We start from the raw sequence: 17109 nt of genomic DNA on the forward strand, positions 1-17109 counted from the left end.
ACTGTATTTCTAAGAATTGCATTGCCTAGAGCTCTAAACCTGGGGAGAAAACAAACAAACAAACAAAAAACCATTATCAGTCTTCAGACGTCCGGGTTTGTTGAGTTCACTTTCTTTCAGGGGCATTTGTTGCAGAACTTAACTCCCAAGCCCTAACACTCATTCTTCAGCTGTTTTCTCTGTTATAATACTTTGCGGATTCCCTGTTGCTGCTTGGGGGTCTGTGTTGCTGGTTTACCCTACATGATAGCACTGCAGCAAAAATGTTGGAGAGAGCTGGGGATGCATGAGCGCTGAAGCTCGTGTGTCAGTGATTTCATGCTTGTGCTCCTTGTACCTTCCCTGCTGGCTGCATGTCAGATTTTCAGGCACCGTTCATGACCTTGCAGTTTAACATTAGAAACACTGTTCTAAATAATCCTATTCTACTTTATGTAAAATAAGTAAATCTCAGGTTTATCTTAGTAGCCACAGTTCAATGACTTCCATTTCCGTATGGTACCTTCCGAATTTTTTGAATTACTTATCACCCTGATGACTTCCCCATGGTTAGTCCAGTTACCTTGGAAACCAGTTTACCCACACATCTAATCTCTGAACGGATGAAATAGTATGTACTGAGTGCAAATCAATTTGAGGCAAGCTTTCTCCTGTCTTAATTGAAGAATGTTAATCTCTTTGTTCCAGATGTATTAGTATTTCAGAGTTTTTTATTAAGTTCAAGTAACACATTGTGCTTATTTTTCATTTTAGCCCTTGAAAACACAGCAGCAAGGGCTAATGTTATTGTATATTTTGAAAAGATATAAATATCTCCCAACTGCATGCAAAAACAAGCAAACAAAAACAATAATGGAGAGGCACAAAGCTGTACGCTGACGTCGGAGGTTAAATTATGCAGCTGTGTAGTGGTAGTTCAGAAACATCTGGTTGCACAGGCGTAGAGCAGCTGTTGCGCAGTGTCACCAAGAGGAGCTTCAGCACACACACGGTGGTACTGCCCTGGAGCTGGCGAGTAGGATGGGCCATGCATCTCCTTTGATACCCAATCTAGTGATTTGTTCAGTCCCAGCTTCCTTGGGGTAGGCTCTCCTGAGAGCTGTATTTTTCTTAGCGTTTCACTGAAGACCAGAAAAGGAACAATAAGATATTGCTTCTTTTTTTCCCCTTTAGCTTTTCCTTCTCCTTCAGTTTTCACTGATCAGTTGCCAATCTCCATGCTATTACAATTTCATTCTTTTACTTATGTAATAAATAAACACTAAAAGTTGACTCTCTTTGTTGACTCTTTTTTTTTTTTTTTTTTTTTTTTTTTTTTTTGGCACAGCATAGAAACACTGATTTTTCTCCCTATCTCCTGGTACTTTATTCCAATGATACGAGACTTCATTGAACTATTTTTTTTTTCAGATTTAACTATAAACATGGAAGTTGAATAATAGTTATTCTGAAAATCAGAATGGTATTTTATTTTCAATATAAAGCTACTTATCTGTTATTTCTGGTTGCTTTTCTTGAAAATTAAAGTGTTGATAAGAGAAAGCTCTCTGTCTCCCAAGAGACTTCCAGCGATATTGTACTTTCTAGGCAGAACTATCTGTGCTTTTGCCTTCTGGTGTATTTGAGATGATGCTTTATGACAGTGTATATAGCAAAATCATATATTGTGCATCACAGATGGTTTTTAAATAGTAATTAAGTAATTTTAAGCATATGCTGAATTGTGGTAAAAATTATTTACAGTGGCACAGTAAATAGCTGGCTTACTGTTTTCTCATTCACGTATTTCTCAGTATGGTCATTTGCTTCTCCCTCTTTCTGACATATTCAGGTCATTGAAACATTTCCTGAGGGTGAACAGAATTCTTATATGTGATTGTTAGATATTATTTATTCTGGAATTCAGGTAAAAAAAAGTTTCATCCTGAAATCTGTAGTAAGAAGAGTTTCTGGAATTTTCAATAGTATTTTTCTTGTAAGCTTTATCATGTTTAAAACATGCTTAATTGGAAGGAAAAATATTTGAGAGCAGGATTTATATACTTACCTAGAACGTAATGCAGTTTTTCTTGCTTGATTAGTACACTTACAATTACCTACTAGGATTCAAACAATTAGAAACCAAAGATTTGGCGATAGGTTTTAAGAGGGATTTTTTACTGGTTGTTAAAGTTCATAAGAAATCTCTTGAAATTTTAAGATGTAGTTAGAAAGTGTGCACAGAATCTATTTTCTTTTTATTTTTCCTCTTGCCTCTGGGAAAAAAATATGTGTGTGAATGACATGTGATCTGCTTTGTTACTTGGAAAAAATGTGCTCCTGAAATCAGAAAAAACATGCTTTAGACTGAAACGAGATATTCTCAGTTGATGTAAATTTACATTTAAAAAAAAGAGATGTAATTATGTCATTTTTATCTACTGACGTCCTGATTACAGACATGATGTTTTCCAATATTTTAAAAACATTTAAAATAAATAAGGCTGTCCGGAGTAGTCGACATGGATTCACAAAGGGGAAGCTATTCTTGACCAACCTGGTAACCATCTGTGATGGAAGAAGTGACTGGCTTGGGAGGTGAGGGGAGAGCAGTGAATCTTGCCTAAGTTGACTTCAGTCAGGCTTTCTACACTGTCTCCTGTAGCATTTTCACAGACAAGATGAAGCAGGGGCTGGATGTGAGCAGGCAGTGAGGTGGATTCAAAATTGGCAGAATTGAGCTCAGAGAGTGGTGATCAGTGGCATGAAGTCTGGCTGGAGGCCAGTAACCTACAGTGTGCTCCAGGGTCCATACTGGGCCCAGTCCTGTTCAACGTCTTCCCCAGTGATCTGGAAGATGGGGCAGCACGTACCCTCAGTGAGTTTGCAGATGGCACAAGGTCGGGAGGAGTGTGGACACACCAGAGGATCATGCTGCCATCCAGAGGGGCCTGGAGAGGCAGGAGAAATGGGCTGGCAGGAACCTCATGCAGCTAAACCTGGAGAAGTGCAGAGTCCTGCGCATGGGGAAGAACAACCCCAGGCACCATGACATGCAGGGGGCTGCCTGGCTGGAAAGCAAGTTGGTGAAGAGGAACCTGGGGCGCTGGTGGAGATGAATATGAATCAGCAGCTGCTGTTCATCTGAACATCAAGAAACACTTTTTCACTATGAGGACATGTGAGCACTGCCCAGAGAAGTTGTGGAGTCTTCCATGTTGGAGATGTTCAGAAGCTGTCTGGACATGGTCCTGAACAAGTGGCTGTAGGTGGCCTTGCTTGAGCTGGGGGGTTGGACCATGTCACCTCCAGAGGTCCCTTCCAACCTCAATCACTCTGTGAAGCTGTGAAACTTTTTGAGCATTGGTGTAATTTCAATTTAAGTAGAAAAAAGAGCAGTTTTATTCCTGCGGGTGCTGTAGAGTTGTAATGCAGGTTGCAAATTGGGTGTGTAGATCATGTCAGTGTTGAAAGCAGAGCAGTCAAGCTAGTGAGAAGTTGCTGGATAGACTTTCTCAAGAGTTGAAGAATGTTTTCAGTGCTGATGATGACAAAAAAGCAACTGTGGAGATAGTTGATCATGTAAAATTTGTGGATATAAACAATGCAGAAAAAGAAGAACCAGCAGACCTTGAAGATTGGTGTAATAGATGTGAAGTTAAAATCAGTCAGAAGTGCTGTTATGTACTTTCAGGTTGATGACTGATACCTCCTGGAAATTCAGGAGAAAGAAGGAAATACCTCTATTCTTTGTCAGTGATAGGATTAATATGATAAATCTGTTGAGGCTATGTGTCTATCTTGCAAGTTTATATTTAAAGGCAGTGTGTGTGAGTATGTGCAAGACAACCAGGGAATCAGGCCAGCCAGCATGGGTTCATGAAAGGCAAGTCTTGCCTGACCAACCTCATCTCCTTCAACGACTGGGTGACGTGCCTGGTGGATGAGGGAAAGGCTGTTGAGGTAGTTTACCTGAACTTCAGCAAAGCCTTTGACACAGTCTCCCATAACATTCTCATGGAGAAGCTGGCAGCCCATGGCTTGGACAGGCACACTCTTTGCTGGGTTAAAAACTGGCTGAATGGCTGGGCCCAGAGAGTGGTGGTGAATGGAGTGAAATCCAGCTGGTGACTGGTCACCAGTGGTGTTCCCCAGGGTTCGGTGTTGGGCCCATCCTCTTTAATATCTTTATTGATGGTTTGGGTGAGGGAATTGAGTGCACCCTCAGTAAGTTTGCAGATGACACTAGTTGGGGGGAAGTGTCAATCAAACAGAGAGACCTGGACAGGATGGGACAATGGGCAGAGGCCAATGGGAATAGGTTCAACATGGCTAAGTGCCGGGTCCTGCACTTTGATCACAACAACCGCATGTAGTGCTGCAGGCTTGGGGCAGGGTGGCTTGAAAGCTGAGCAGAGGAAAAGGATCTGGGGATGCTGGTTGATGCTCACCTGAACATGAGCCAACAGTGTGCCCACGTGGCCAATGGCATCCTGGCTTGTATAAGGAACAGTGTAGCCAGCAGGAGCAGGGGGGTGATCGTCCCCCTGTACTCAGCTCTGGTGAGGCTGCACCTCAAGTGTTCAGCTTTGGGCCCCTCACTACACGAAGGACATCGAGGCCCTGGAGCATGTCCAGAGAAGTTCCATGAAGCTGATGAAACCATGAAGCTGAGCACAAGTCATGTGAGGAGCGGCTGAGGGAACTGAGGGTGTCTAGTCTGGGGAAGAGGAGGCTAAGGAGACCTCATTGTTCTCTACAGCTACTTGATAGGAAGCTGTGGGGATTTGGGGGTCAGTCTCTTCTCACAGGTAACTAGCAATAGGATTAGAGGGAATGGCCTCAAGTTGCACCAGGGGAGGTTCAGGTAGGAAATGAGGAGACATTTCTGCTCAGAAAGAGCAGTCGGGCATTGGGACAGGTTGCTCAGGGAGGTGGTGGAGTCACCGTCCCTGGGGGTGTTCAAGGAAAGGTTGGACGAGTGCTTAGAGACAGGGTTTAGTGGGTGACATTGGTGGTAGGTTGATGGTTGGACCAGATGATCTGGAAGGTCTTTTCAAACCTTAATGATTGTATGATTCTAAGTGTGTCTTTAGAGATGTATGCCGAGGTATTTCTAGTACAGGTAATAAGGGACTGGGAAAAACTAGGCTGAGCAATTGTTTAGAGTTCCAGGGTTTTGCATTTAAGAAACTTGAATTTGCACTGAAATGGTCAGGTGAACAGAGCTGACAGTAATGGCATCCAAGAGAGCCATTATGAGGGTGGATTCAGGATGGAAAATAGAGGTCAGTTATTAATACTTGATCAATGGGCCTTGAATCTTCATATGAGGATAGAAGGCATACAGGTAGTTTTAAGATTGGCTACAGTACATTTGTGAAAGATATTATCAAGTACCCTGAAGTAGCAGAGTTTGGTCCAAAAATTAGAAGGTGCCTTTAGGATTATGCCCATATTATAAAACCTTAAGTGAAATACCTTAGCTTCTTTCTATGTGCTGGATCAAGACAGTGACAGAAGAAATTAATGCTTGCAGATGCATGCTTTTTCACTTCATTTTGGCAGATTTATCACACAAGAGCTATGGATTTTTCTAACGTGTTAGAGCTGACAAACTTGTCAGCTCTAAAATGCCACTGATATCAGGCATACTTCTGTTTGCATAGCTAAGCTCATTCTCTATGAAAAACTACAGCAGAGCTATCCTGCTTTCTGTCAGGGGAGTTAATTAAACTGAACTGAGAAACCTGGAACCAGGGACTTCTGATGTGCTTGCACCAGTGGATGCTATCTAAAAGTAGAGGGATAAATCCTACAGAGGACAGCTAGGCACCTTGCCTTCCTTTGCTGTGTTCTTCACCATGTGCGTTTCTAGGCAAATGTATTGTGAGCCAGCTTTCCATCATGAACAGCTGATTTGCTGTTTTTTCAGGTCACAGGCAGCCTGAATAAGGAGAAAAAAGAAATCCTGTTTTACTTATCCATTGGTATTTCTTTTTTTTTGTTCACATTGTCGTGGGTAGAGATGAGTAAGGTACCTCTGAAGTTCATCTAGACAAAATACCTCAGTTTTTTATTGAGGTGGTCTCACACAGCATACAGGTGGTTTTTTATTCTGACCTCAAGTACAGAGAAATGCATGTTGTTAAGCAGTGAGTGCTACCTCACTAGAAGTAGATGCAGTAGAAAAGTCAGTAAAAGCTGGTCTGAGGTAGTAACCTTAAGGTTTATAGCCAATGACAGTGCAGTCAGCCTAGCCAGTGTAATTAATATCATCCCTCAGGGAGATGTCTGAAACAGCTGAACTGGATTCCAAATGGCCCCATTTCTTCTTTACCTTAATCATGAATTTAGCCATAGCTAGTTTAGCTAGCTAGCTCAGCTACAGGCGTTCACATTTTGATATCTAAGGCTGGTAAAGGAAACTGGTGGGCTTCAGAGGTTAATCACTCTGTCTCTGCCTCTAACTCTGGCTTTGCCTAAATCAAAGTGCCTTCCTACATTTTAATTATCTCCATATAAGGGGTTTGCACCTGATTCTGCCTCTTGCAGCTGGTGATAGGTGAATTTGGCTTCCTCGTTTTAGTAAAGAATAACAAGGACTCCCTGCACAGAAAAGTTTAATCTTAAAAGTTTTAAGAAGTTCCACTGCCATTTTAGTTTCGTTTAATTGTCAGTATTTTAATAGCTGATCACCTGGAGTCCTGTTTCCAGTTATGGGCTCCTCAGTAGAAGAGGGATGTGGAGCTCCTGTAGCAATTCTAGGGGAGGGCTACAAAGATGATGAGGGGGCTGGAGCATCTGTTGCATGAGGAGAGGCTGAGAGAGCTGGGCCTCTTAGCTTGGAGAAGAGAAAACTGAGAGGGGATCTTATCAGTGGGTACAAATGTCTAAAGAGAGGGTGTCAAGAGGACAGGGCTGGACGCTTTTCAGTGGTGCCCAGCAACAGGACAAGAGGCAACAGGAACAAACTGAAGCACAGGAGGTTCTGGATAAATATGAGAGGGCACTTCTTTACTGTGAGGGTGATGGAGCACTGGACAGAGTGCTTCTGTAAGTCAAAAGAATTTGTGTGCTTCAAAACCACGCTAAAGCAGAGTTGGAGAGTTTTATTAGTATGCTCTGTTACATTACCACATACTTGTGTGTATTTTTCTCCTCTTGCAAAGCACTGTATGTCTGTATGAATCACGTACTGAATTATAGGTGGCTCTGAGGTCAGACACAGATTTCCTCTCCATGTAGGTAGCACAGGCATTGGAAGAAAATGGAGAAACATAAGATACGTGAAAATATAGAGAAGATTCAATATAAATCATTTCTTGTGTGCTCCAAAAGTCTGCAAATTCTACATATTGAAGGGTAAAACCCATAATACTTTGCCAAGGTAAGACTGGTTACACCAGCTAACGATATGATCAATGTAGAGGCTGTCTGATAGCCTGTAAATTGCTGGTAGGTTTGTAAAGCATCCAGGTTGTGTTTCTTCGACTGTGTCCTCTGGTGGGTGTCAGATTTTTCTGATAAAGCACTACCTTTGCTTATTGATAAGCAGTGCTATTTTTAAAAAAGGGAGCGTTATTCTCCAAAGAGTGAATCATCTTGGAAGTCCATATTTTGAAGTCTATTGAGCTACTTTTAGACAGTAACAAACACAATTATTCACTGTGTTTTAAAGAATGAATAGTTTTGCGCTGTGAACTTGGCTTAATTATATTTTTTATGAAATGATCGTGTGTTTGGTCAAAAATATCTCCTTGTTTTGGAAAATGATGACTACATCCCCAGAATAAAATAATCCGCAATTACTTAGTTTTAGTGAAAATTGCTACAAAGAACTATTGAGGAGAAATTGAAACATTTAGTCTTGATTTAAAATATCAGAATATTGTATTTTTTCCAGTTAAGTGTTTTGAATAAATTTGGCTTTAAATTAGCTTTTTTAATTCCCCAAGGGAGCTGCAGTTAGGTGCTTCATGTCTTCATCTTCCCTTATGGGCTAGGCTGTGCAGCTGGCCGGCATGTAGTCACGGCCATGAAGTGATTCCTAGTTTGGTTATAGTGAATCAGCAAGTGGGAAGACCAGGTGTTATAGAACGTCATATTCAGCCAAGAAGTACTAAATTGCACATTAAGTTTTATTAATTGTTAATTTAAATTAATATATCTTGGTGAAAATCAGTATCTTGTAGCTACATTTTGTAAATTATCACTAAGGCGATTTTGCTCTCCTTTCTGTTTGCCGGTGCTCAAAAATTGAATGCTCTAAGAGTCAAAAATGTGCTTTTGTTGAGCTCTGTTGCTTCACTAAGGTTAAAGTGAGCTTGCTCTGGACTGGCTACTTTGATTTCAGGGCGCTGGGAAGCCTAAGTGTTTAACACAGACTTAGACAAATCTCTTTTAGGAGACCTCAGTGGTCTGTCTTTACCTTGTGGCTTTGAATGCAACCTCAGAAACCCTCAACATGCAGCATGTACCAACAAGGCTGTGCATCAGCGGTCAGTGCCTCCAGTACCTTTTAATGTAAGGAGTTCTGGAGCAAATCATCTTCCTGCCTTCCTGTGTTCATCCTGCCTATGTACAAAAAAAAAAAAAAAATAAATTCCTGTCTCCCACCATCTTATTTCTTTCCTGTTCACATTGCCAATTCTGTAAATTCAGGAGTTGTTAAAGCACTGGTTTGGGTTGGGTTCTTAATTTCTGTTGGAAATGAAGTTTGCAAAATTTCTTTGCATTGCACTAACATAAAAGATCAACAGCCCTGGCAGAAATGACTCTATAAAAAAGGTGTATGGTGTTCTTCCCGTTGTAATTGTAGGTGCAGCAATTTAAATATGAACTTGTCATTGCTCCAAGTGCTTTGTTCCCAGGCCTCAGGGGACAGAAGTCTTTAGTAGTGGACTCTGCTCTCAAATTCAGGCGTCAGCCTGGGAAGAGTTTTTCATATATCTGGTTATGCTTTGTCTCTGAGCTGACTGTAACCTGCTCTTCCCATACTGTAATTTTCATTCTTTGTTCAGGCACTTCACAACAACTTTTCCTAAAAAATTATCTAATTATTTTAGTAAATAAGACCTGTTCCACTTGGCTACCTGCACCATGGGTTGTATTAAATAAACAGGTAGATTCACAAGCCATTTAATAACAAAAAAATAATTGCACTCTATCTTAATTCCATAGCCCAAACAAGCTGGCTGTTTCTTTAGCAGCAGTAAAGGAGAAGTAGCATGAATCTCAGGAAAAACACTACATTTGCTGTGTAGTAGATTGTAATGGTTTTGTCAATGAATTGCTCTGAAGCTGAGGATTCATAAACATCATAATGTCTGCAGATTATTTTATATCTCTGCAGTTACTTGAGAGGAACATTTTCCTTTGCCGTGAATGGAAATTCTAGCCTCAACGTTTTGCATTCTTGTCATTTTGCTAGTTTAAGCTTTTGTTTGGATCCTTTTACTGATGGATTAAGCTAGCAGCTGCTCTTTGATCACTGCATCTATGCCCTTTATTTTGACTTGAAGTTTCAAAATGCGCAGTTCGTGAAAGGTCTGAGCAAATGGATTTCTTTTGTTTGTCTTGTTCAAAGGAAAGCAGTTTGAAGACTATTAAGGATATTACCATGATACCGTCGGTGCTGGTGAGGTTTAGGATGCATCATTGTTCTCCACTATCAGTACACGGATGCAGGAAAGTGACAAGACGTATTACCACCTGAGAGAAATCATTATTTAGTTGTCCAGTAATGAAAGGGATTTGGAGTAATTTCGCTAGCTGAAATGCCAGTATAGATTGGTCTGATCCGTAGCTGAGAGTGGCAGGAGATAAAGGCAAGTTGTGATGATGACATCCTTTTAATACTGACAGAAGAAGCAAGAAGCAAAAGGAAGATAGCAGCCATCTACAGAGCAGAAAGTCCAGCAGACAGTGAAAATGAAGAGTTTGTAGTCCAACTGTTATAGTTATAACCATATGTGCTGTTACTTCTATGGGTTTTATTGTTCTGGACGTGCATCCTCCATGGATACAGTTTGTGGTTACCTGAAAATGCACCAAAAAAAGCAAGCATAAGCAAGCTTACACACTGCTGCTTGAGTTGCACAAGACACAAGTCACTAGCTTTTAGATAAATATTAAATATTAGAGTTCTACCTACATACTATCATTCACAATTTTAATTTTTTTCATTCCTGGGTTTTATTTGCAATCATGTCCAAAGAGATTGCAAAAGATTGTGAGTGTTGGAGCCCTGTGGCAGCAGACCAGAGCTCTGCTGAAGGCAAGCGTGTGTTGAGAGCAATTCAGCGACTCTCTCCCCTTTCCTCCTTCCCTGACAAACTATTCCTAGTCCATCCAGCAGTGACTGAATCCCGCTTGTCCTTAAACAAACTCGAAGAGGATGCTGCCAGCAGCTTCTTCATCCTGTCTTTCCTCAGGCCTAAAGGCTGCGGCAATGGAGGTTTTTATTCCTTTTGTACAATTCCAAACATTATTGTTAACAATGGTTTGCCTTTTAGGCAACTGACTGACACCTACGGCAGGCAGAGCTGGGGAAGACGCAGGGTACCCAAGAGCTGATGGGGATGAAGTAGTGATTGTGGTTTACGTGCTGTGACTGTAAACCAGGTGTTTGGTGCCTTTCTGCTTCTGTCAGAGGCCGCCTGGGTGGTCACTTTAAACTCTCTGCTAGCTGTCCAGCATATTCTGCTCGTGTTGCTTAATACCTCACTGCACAGAATCATTAAATCGAAATTTTCATTGATGAGTAGAAATCTCCTTCCTTGTTTCTTTCCTTGCATCCATTGAGAGCCAATCCTGGACTCATGGTGAGGAGAAGGAAAGCTGAGCTCTGCCGCACGGGCACAGCCTGCAGTGAAGGTTCAAGTCCTAACCCTGGTGCCAGTTCAGGTCAGATCCCGCCTGCCTTTACTGACTCGCCACAGTTTTCTGAGTGCAAACATCACTCTTGGCAAATGACAGAACGGCTAGGAGTATCAGACGAAATAAGTGACGCTTCGCTGCAGTAATATAAATGACCTAAATACCCAGTTTTAGTGGAGTCTTTTCCTGTGTTAAAATAGATCTTTTGTAGAGTATAAATTGCACGCAGAAGCATGCAGAGTAGAAATGTCGCCGTAATAAAATATCCAACAACCTTTCAAGGAGCCCTATTAATCGAAAGTATTCCCAAATAAATGTAAAACCATTTGTATTATTAATTTGTTGAGGGTTGGTAGCACGTTGCCTGTGTGACCCCTTTGGAAGAACGTTGTTTTTCATCTTTTCAGCATGCTGGCACATCCCCAAGGCGATGAAAAATCGAGAGTGTGGATGTGGAAGCGATGTGCATTTCAAACTGCTGCTTTTTTCCCTACATTTTATTTTAAGCTAATTTACCCTTTCTTTTTTATTTCCAAGACATTGTTTGTTTGGCATTGTTCCTAAAATTGGATAGCAATTAGATCTCCTAATTTTAAACGTTTCGGATTTAACGTTTTTTCCCTTGCAGAAGTACTGCCGTGCTTTGCAGAGATGTTGAGCACCCACCTCTCCTGCTGATTTCCAGGGGAGCGGTAAATGTTCAGCTGAGATGAAAATAGCGCTCGAGACATCTCAGGCGGAGGACTTGGAAGCAGTTGCTCCCCAAACCACAGGCTGCTTTTGGAAATACAGTCCTGAATTTGAAGTGTAGTGCTGTGCTAATTTTCCCCCTGTTAGTTTGATCCTGACCCTTCCTTGCTGACAGGAGGTGGGTCAGGGTGGGAGCTGCCCCCTGGCAGGGCTGCACCAAGCATGAGGAGGAGGATGGGAGGGCAGATGAAGGCCCAGACCCAGCACCAGAGGCCGTAAGGTTGTGCTTCAGCATCACACATGGTGACCGCCTGCCCTCCCACTACTCCCTGGCAGTGTCTGCTCACACTGACTCAGCACAGAGGGTTTTTAACATTCATCTTGCATCCAGCAGAGAAGACTATAATGATCCTCCGTTTAAGGTACCTTATTTTAATATTAAGGTGCTTAGAGGTGAGAGAGGCTCAGGTTTGAAGCAGCCTTGGAATTAGTGAGTTCTACTGATTACCTGCCCTGTGTGCGTAAGGAACATTTGAACAAAGTAATTTTACACGAGAGCAATTAAAGCGCTGAGCTCCCTTGGCTGATTGACTCCGTCAGTGCAAACCAGACTTCATTGAGCACTGCAGTGTGTTAAAATGTGCAAAGGAATGGGACTGCTTTAAATCCTGCTCTGTGCTGCTGCAGCATGCCTACATGAGATGTTCCTGTGAGGTGGCTGCTTTAGTTACCAAAAGAGAGTTTCAGTAACGGAGACTGAGCCTCACCTGTCTCCAGTGAAGGTAAGCAGCTAACCTCCAGGTTGTTCTTTCTGCCTCTGAACACTTCGTACTACGTTTTCAATAATTAATTGTGCAGAAGAGCTACTGAGCAAGAGCATACATTTGCACATGTAGTTACTTCAGTACTTAAATAATGCATTCAGGTGCAGTTTGCAATGAAACAAATGTTAAGTGCTGAGAAGAGAAGGGGAAAAAAGGAGCATCCCAAATGTAGAGTTCAGAAACATGAGGTTAGGGATCAGGGTGATGGCAGGGCAGATGACCCAGCACGTTAAGACTTTCTGCCTTCTTGAAGCTGCAGTGGAGAGGCGGTAACATGACCAGCACAGCATCATCACTTTTCCCCTCAGAGCAGTGCTGGGTCATAAATAAAATGTTGAGTATCTGTAAATATTCAAATAACGGGATCTTTATTCCCCCCAAAATAATTTTTGCCCAAAAGATTCACATAGATATTTTTTTTCCAATTTTTACTTTTCTATTTTTTTTGAATTAAATTTTCTCTTCTAATGATTAATACATACCTTTCAACTTGTGTTCCAAACCTCCCTTGATGCTTATTTAAGCACAGATCGTATGGAAATTTCTATATCTCATTACTTGTATGGAGTCGGACGTGCGCCACTCTAATGGGATTTTTAATTCACATTTCCTCCAGCTCTGCTCAGCCAACCATAATACTACAGAGAAATGTTCTGTCTTGAGGAGGGGAATAAAATTTATGGAAATAACATTGGCATCTGAGGACTGCTCTTGAAGGTCGTCTCTGCCTCCATCTGCCCTCCGTTTGTTGCAGTGATGGGGCTGTGTGTGCATAAAAAGGGGGTGAACCCCCACGGTGGCAGCGTTTCGCGGTGCGTGGTATTTAACGGGCCATGCCTGGCCGTCTTGAAGGCATGCTGAGCTGCATTGCTGAAACTACAGGTCCCAGCTAACAATTATGCAAGTTAATTGCTCTTTCCTCAGTTGCGAAGGGCTTATATAAGGGGTTCTTTTTAAAACACGTCTAATTGCCTCAGAGAAATAACTGCTGTTATTTGCAGAACACTTTGTATAATAGAAGTCAAAGCAAGCAGCTACCCCGAAGCTTGCTCGCTCAGAAGCCCAGATCCCCTGAAGCCAAGTCTGAGAGCTGCGTTCATCTCCACTTTGAACTGAGTTGCACGACTTTTAATTTGTGCAGGGTCAGAGCCTGGGTTTTCCTTGGGATGGATCACAGAGTCACAGAATCATTTAGGTTGGAAGAGATCTCCAAGATCACCGAGTCCAGCCTCAAACAGATCCTGCCCCACAAGCAGCTTGCCCTGTTGCCTGCCTACCCTGCAGTGCTCAGAGTCAATGCACCGATGCTCTGGAGTGGCAAGTGAAGTGCTGTGACCATTCAGCCTGTCATTTTTGGCATAGCTGCGGTCAGTGAGATGCCCAGCATTCAGGGTACAATGCTGGTGGTACTCATCCCATGCCCAAATAGCTGCAGCACCGGTGAGGCTGTAGATGGTTTTTTAAAAAAATGGTGCTGTCGATATTCTTAACCATTAATCTTCAACCAGAAGTAGTATTACGTCTGTAGAGCAGTTGGGAATATTCAGAATCCAGAGTAACTGGGAAAATTTACAACATGGCTGCTGGGAAACATATATTTTAGTATAACACAAGTGGTTTAAAATACAGTTGTTTCCGGGCTCAGTTTTGGAAATGTAAAGTGGTTAAAAAAAAGCCACTAAATTCAGCACAAAAGCAGTAATTATATTCCCTTTGGAGCCAAGCTGGTGTGTAACACAGCTCCTTTTGACTTTTACTATCTGTGGGTTTTAATGTAGGCGGAAAACTTGCCACAAAATGATAATCGGATAGTACTCGACATTTCTAAAAAATGTTTTTTTTCCCACCAGATTTGCAGCCTACACAGTAAAGTTATGCACTTGTATCATGAGAAAATGTAATTTAGGAAAGCAGGAACTCACTGAATATAAAGTCTCAAATGGCAGAAGGGAATACAATTTCAGCATTAGGCTTTTATAAAAGGAAAAATGTTTATTAAAACTGTTGCAACCTCTAATTCATGCTGTTATGTCGTGAATGTTTGCAGACTCACATAAAACAGAATGTGCCATGTGGATGCATTTCTCAGTACAAAGCAGTAGGTAGCAAATTTCTAAGATAAAGCAGGATAGAAGTAAAAGCTTTTCTGATCTATATAGAGAAAGGTCCTTTGTACAACCACTGGTAATAAATACGAGCTGAAGCAGGCAGCAGTACAAAATAGGCATAATAGGACTGGAATGAAGAAAAGTGTCTTTACTGCCCTTCCTTTAACTCTAGTGACTAGTGCTAAAGTATTTTTAAAATGTAAAACAAAAGAGAAGAACACAATTTAGAGGAATCCGTGTGTATTTAAATGTGAGGTCTTAAAATATAAAAGGATTGTTTTTGTTTGTTTTGTTTTCAGATTGTAGTATTTTAGAAAGTCTTATTAGGACTTCTTACTTTGGAGTATTCAGCTGTTATGAGTTAATTTTTACATGTGTCTAGTTCACTTGCATCTTCAAATTCTCTATCTTAACTGTATGTGTCAAAACCAGTTGATTTTAGTAAACTTGAGACTGGCTCTTCTGTTGACAGTGAGCTGAGGATACGTTTACTCATCATGCAAAATAAATACATTTTCTTTGACCGTTGTAAAGTTTTTACTGTATATATTATCGATGAGGAGCTTATGATGATAATGACTGAACTTGCATGCTTTTATAGACCCAGTTTAAGGATACCTTTGCTTCATTAGGACAGAATCCTTGCAAGCTGTCTCCATGAAATAACAAACAATTCTTGAATTAGGAGTAGATGTGAATCTAATAATGGCTCTGAAGTGTTATATTCTGATTCAGTTACTTGATGGAATTGAAAACAATTGCTCTGTAGCAGAGACTTTGAGGAGTGGGGTGTGTACCTGCAGCGTGCTGCTGTGTCTCAGCCTTTTCTCAGGGGTAAGATGGAGCAAAAGTTCATGAAATTAACTGTTCCCTGTAAAACCTTAAGTTTAATCCACATTTTTCCTTGAGGAATTGCTCTAAGACTTGAATGCATAGACACAGGTTTTGTGTGGCTGTAATTTTGATTTAGCAAGTAACATGTACCATGTAAAATGTCAGCTCTCGTAACTCAAAGTGCAGTGACAGCAGCATTTTTTCCAGCCTCAGCAAAGATATCAGGGATTTACATTAACAGAAAGTGGATGCACCTGCTGCTCCTGCCCGTAGTACATTTTGGTCAAGTCTTGCATGAACTCAACTCCCAGAGGCTGCAAAACAGAGCAGAATAGAAATAAACTTCTACAGTGTTCTTGACTTTGCCTTGAAAACTTAATTTAAAATGTTTCTTTATAACTCATGTAAACATATATATATATATATTTTTTTTAAGGTTTATTTGTAGTTTAGAGCCCTTCAGATAGAATGGATTCACTTGACAGACTTCTGTTTGACTGAGGGCATTTTGTTCTTTCTGGGTATCTTGCTGAATTGCTTGCAATAATTTTTCAGTCTTCAATGACTGAATCATAGTGCTTCATATTTGAAGTGCGCCCTGTAGCTAACAGCTTGTTCATTTTCTTTGATTTATTTGGGACTGCGTTGTTATCAGCATCTTGATAAGTGGTGCATACAAGAGCTGTAAGGCTGTGTTTTCTGTCCTGAACCTCTGCTAGGCTCGAGATCCGAGACAAGCTTTACGACAGGTAGGTGACCGTCTTTGATGCTAGCAGCAGCAGCAGCCGTCCTTCCCCAGAAGCGATAGCAGACAAACTACTTGCACTTGCTGTTTCGTCTCAGAGAGGAGTCAAAGAGGGCAGGCCTAGAAGAGAGAACTTCTGGGAAAACATGGGAAGAGCAACTAAGAAAAGGAGAAGTGTGTTCATATGTCCGAGTCCAAAGTTATTATCTCTTTGTTACAGCTTAGCAGGAGGAAGTAACTCACCCTACTAAAACCGGTTCAGCTTCTTTAAACTGCAGTAGATCAGGACCTTCAAAGAGAACCTCCTGTGGGATATTGCAGTTTATCCCCTCATAAAGTCACGCAGCTTTCTGAGTTGTTGATCTCTGAGCATGCGATTGTGTAATGGCCAGTTTGAGTGTAAAGGAGACGGAGACACACACAGCCAAGGGGGAGAGAGGACAGCATCCTTTGGGTGCAGACTGCAAGTTTCAGCAGAGCTTCATCAAATCACAGCAGATCTTCATCGAGCCCATCCCAAAACATCCCCCAAGCTTTAGCTTCATTCCTCTGCAGCACCTGGAGGCAGGTTGCTGCCTTTGGTTGTTAGTGCTGCATTTTGTTTGCTAATTAAACAGCTGGTAAGATGGGAAGAAGGGTTATTTCTTTATCAGGGAAGATTTTTTTTGAGACATGATGAAGAACTCATTGTCTGAAGTTCTTCATGGAGTTTATTGACAAAAATAGCATAAAAACATAGCAAGGTTTTAATATATATATAATGATGCATTTTTATTTATTTATTTATTTTAAATAAGGTAGCCCTGAATCAAACTCTCAGTTAAAAAGAATAAGGCGTTTGCAAGTAATGACCAGAAGGTTTTCCCTATCTTGGTCACCATGATTTTCAGTAAAGTTTTAAGTAAATAAAAAAAAAAGTAAGGACTACATAGAATGCAAACAAAATTTCTAGGGGTATCGTGGAGCGATCCATTCTTTTTAAGATTTTCCAAGTGTTTTTGAGAAATTTACAGAAATTTCCAAGTGTTCTTGATAATTTAGAGAAATT

The 17109-nt window shown here is 41.2% G+C and overlaps 1 protein-coding gene and 1 long non-coding RNA gene across 8 annotated transcripts in view; one reads left to right on the forward strand and one right to left on the reverse strand.

Annotated features, from left to right (window-relative positions):
- The window catches only part of PPP1R9A (protein phosphatase 1 regulatory subunit 9A), a 149211-nt gene that overhangs the window by 24373 nt on the left and 107729 nt on the right, over positions 1-17109 (forward strand). The gene's annotated exons all lie outside the window — the stretch shown is intronic.
- LOC311430874 lies at positions 15380-16507 on the reverse strand. Its single transcript, XR_014689089.1, has 2 exons — positions 16305-16507; positions 15380-16197 (listed from the first exon to the last, which is right to left on the reverse strand). It is a non-coding gene; the product is annotated as an uncharacterized lncRNA (long non-coding RNA).

The sequence above is a fragment of the Aythya ferina genome (genome assembly GCF_964211825.1).
Source record: "Aythya ferina genome assembly, chromosome: 2".
In the NCBI taxonomy this organism is placed as follows: domain Eukaryota; kingdom Metazoa; phylum Chordata; class Aves; order Anseriformes; family Anatidae; genus Aythya; species Aythya ferina.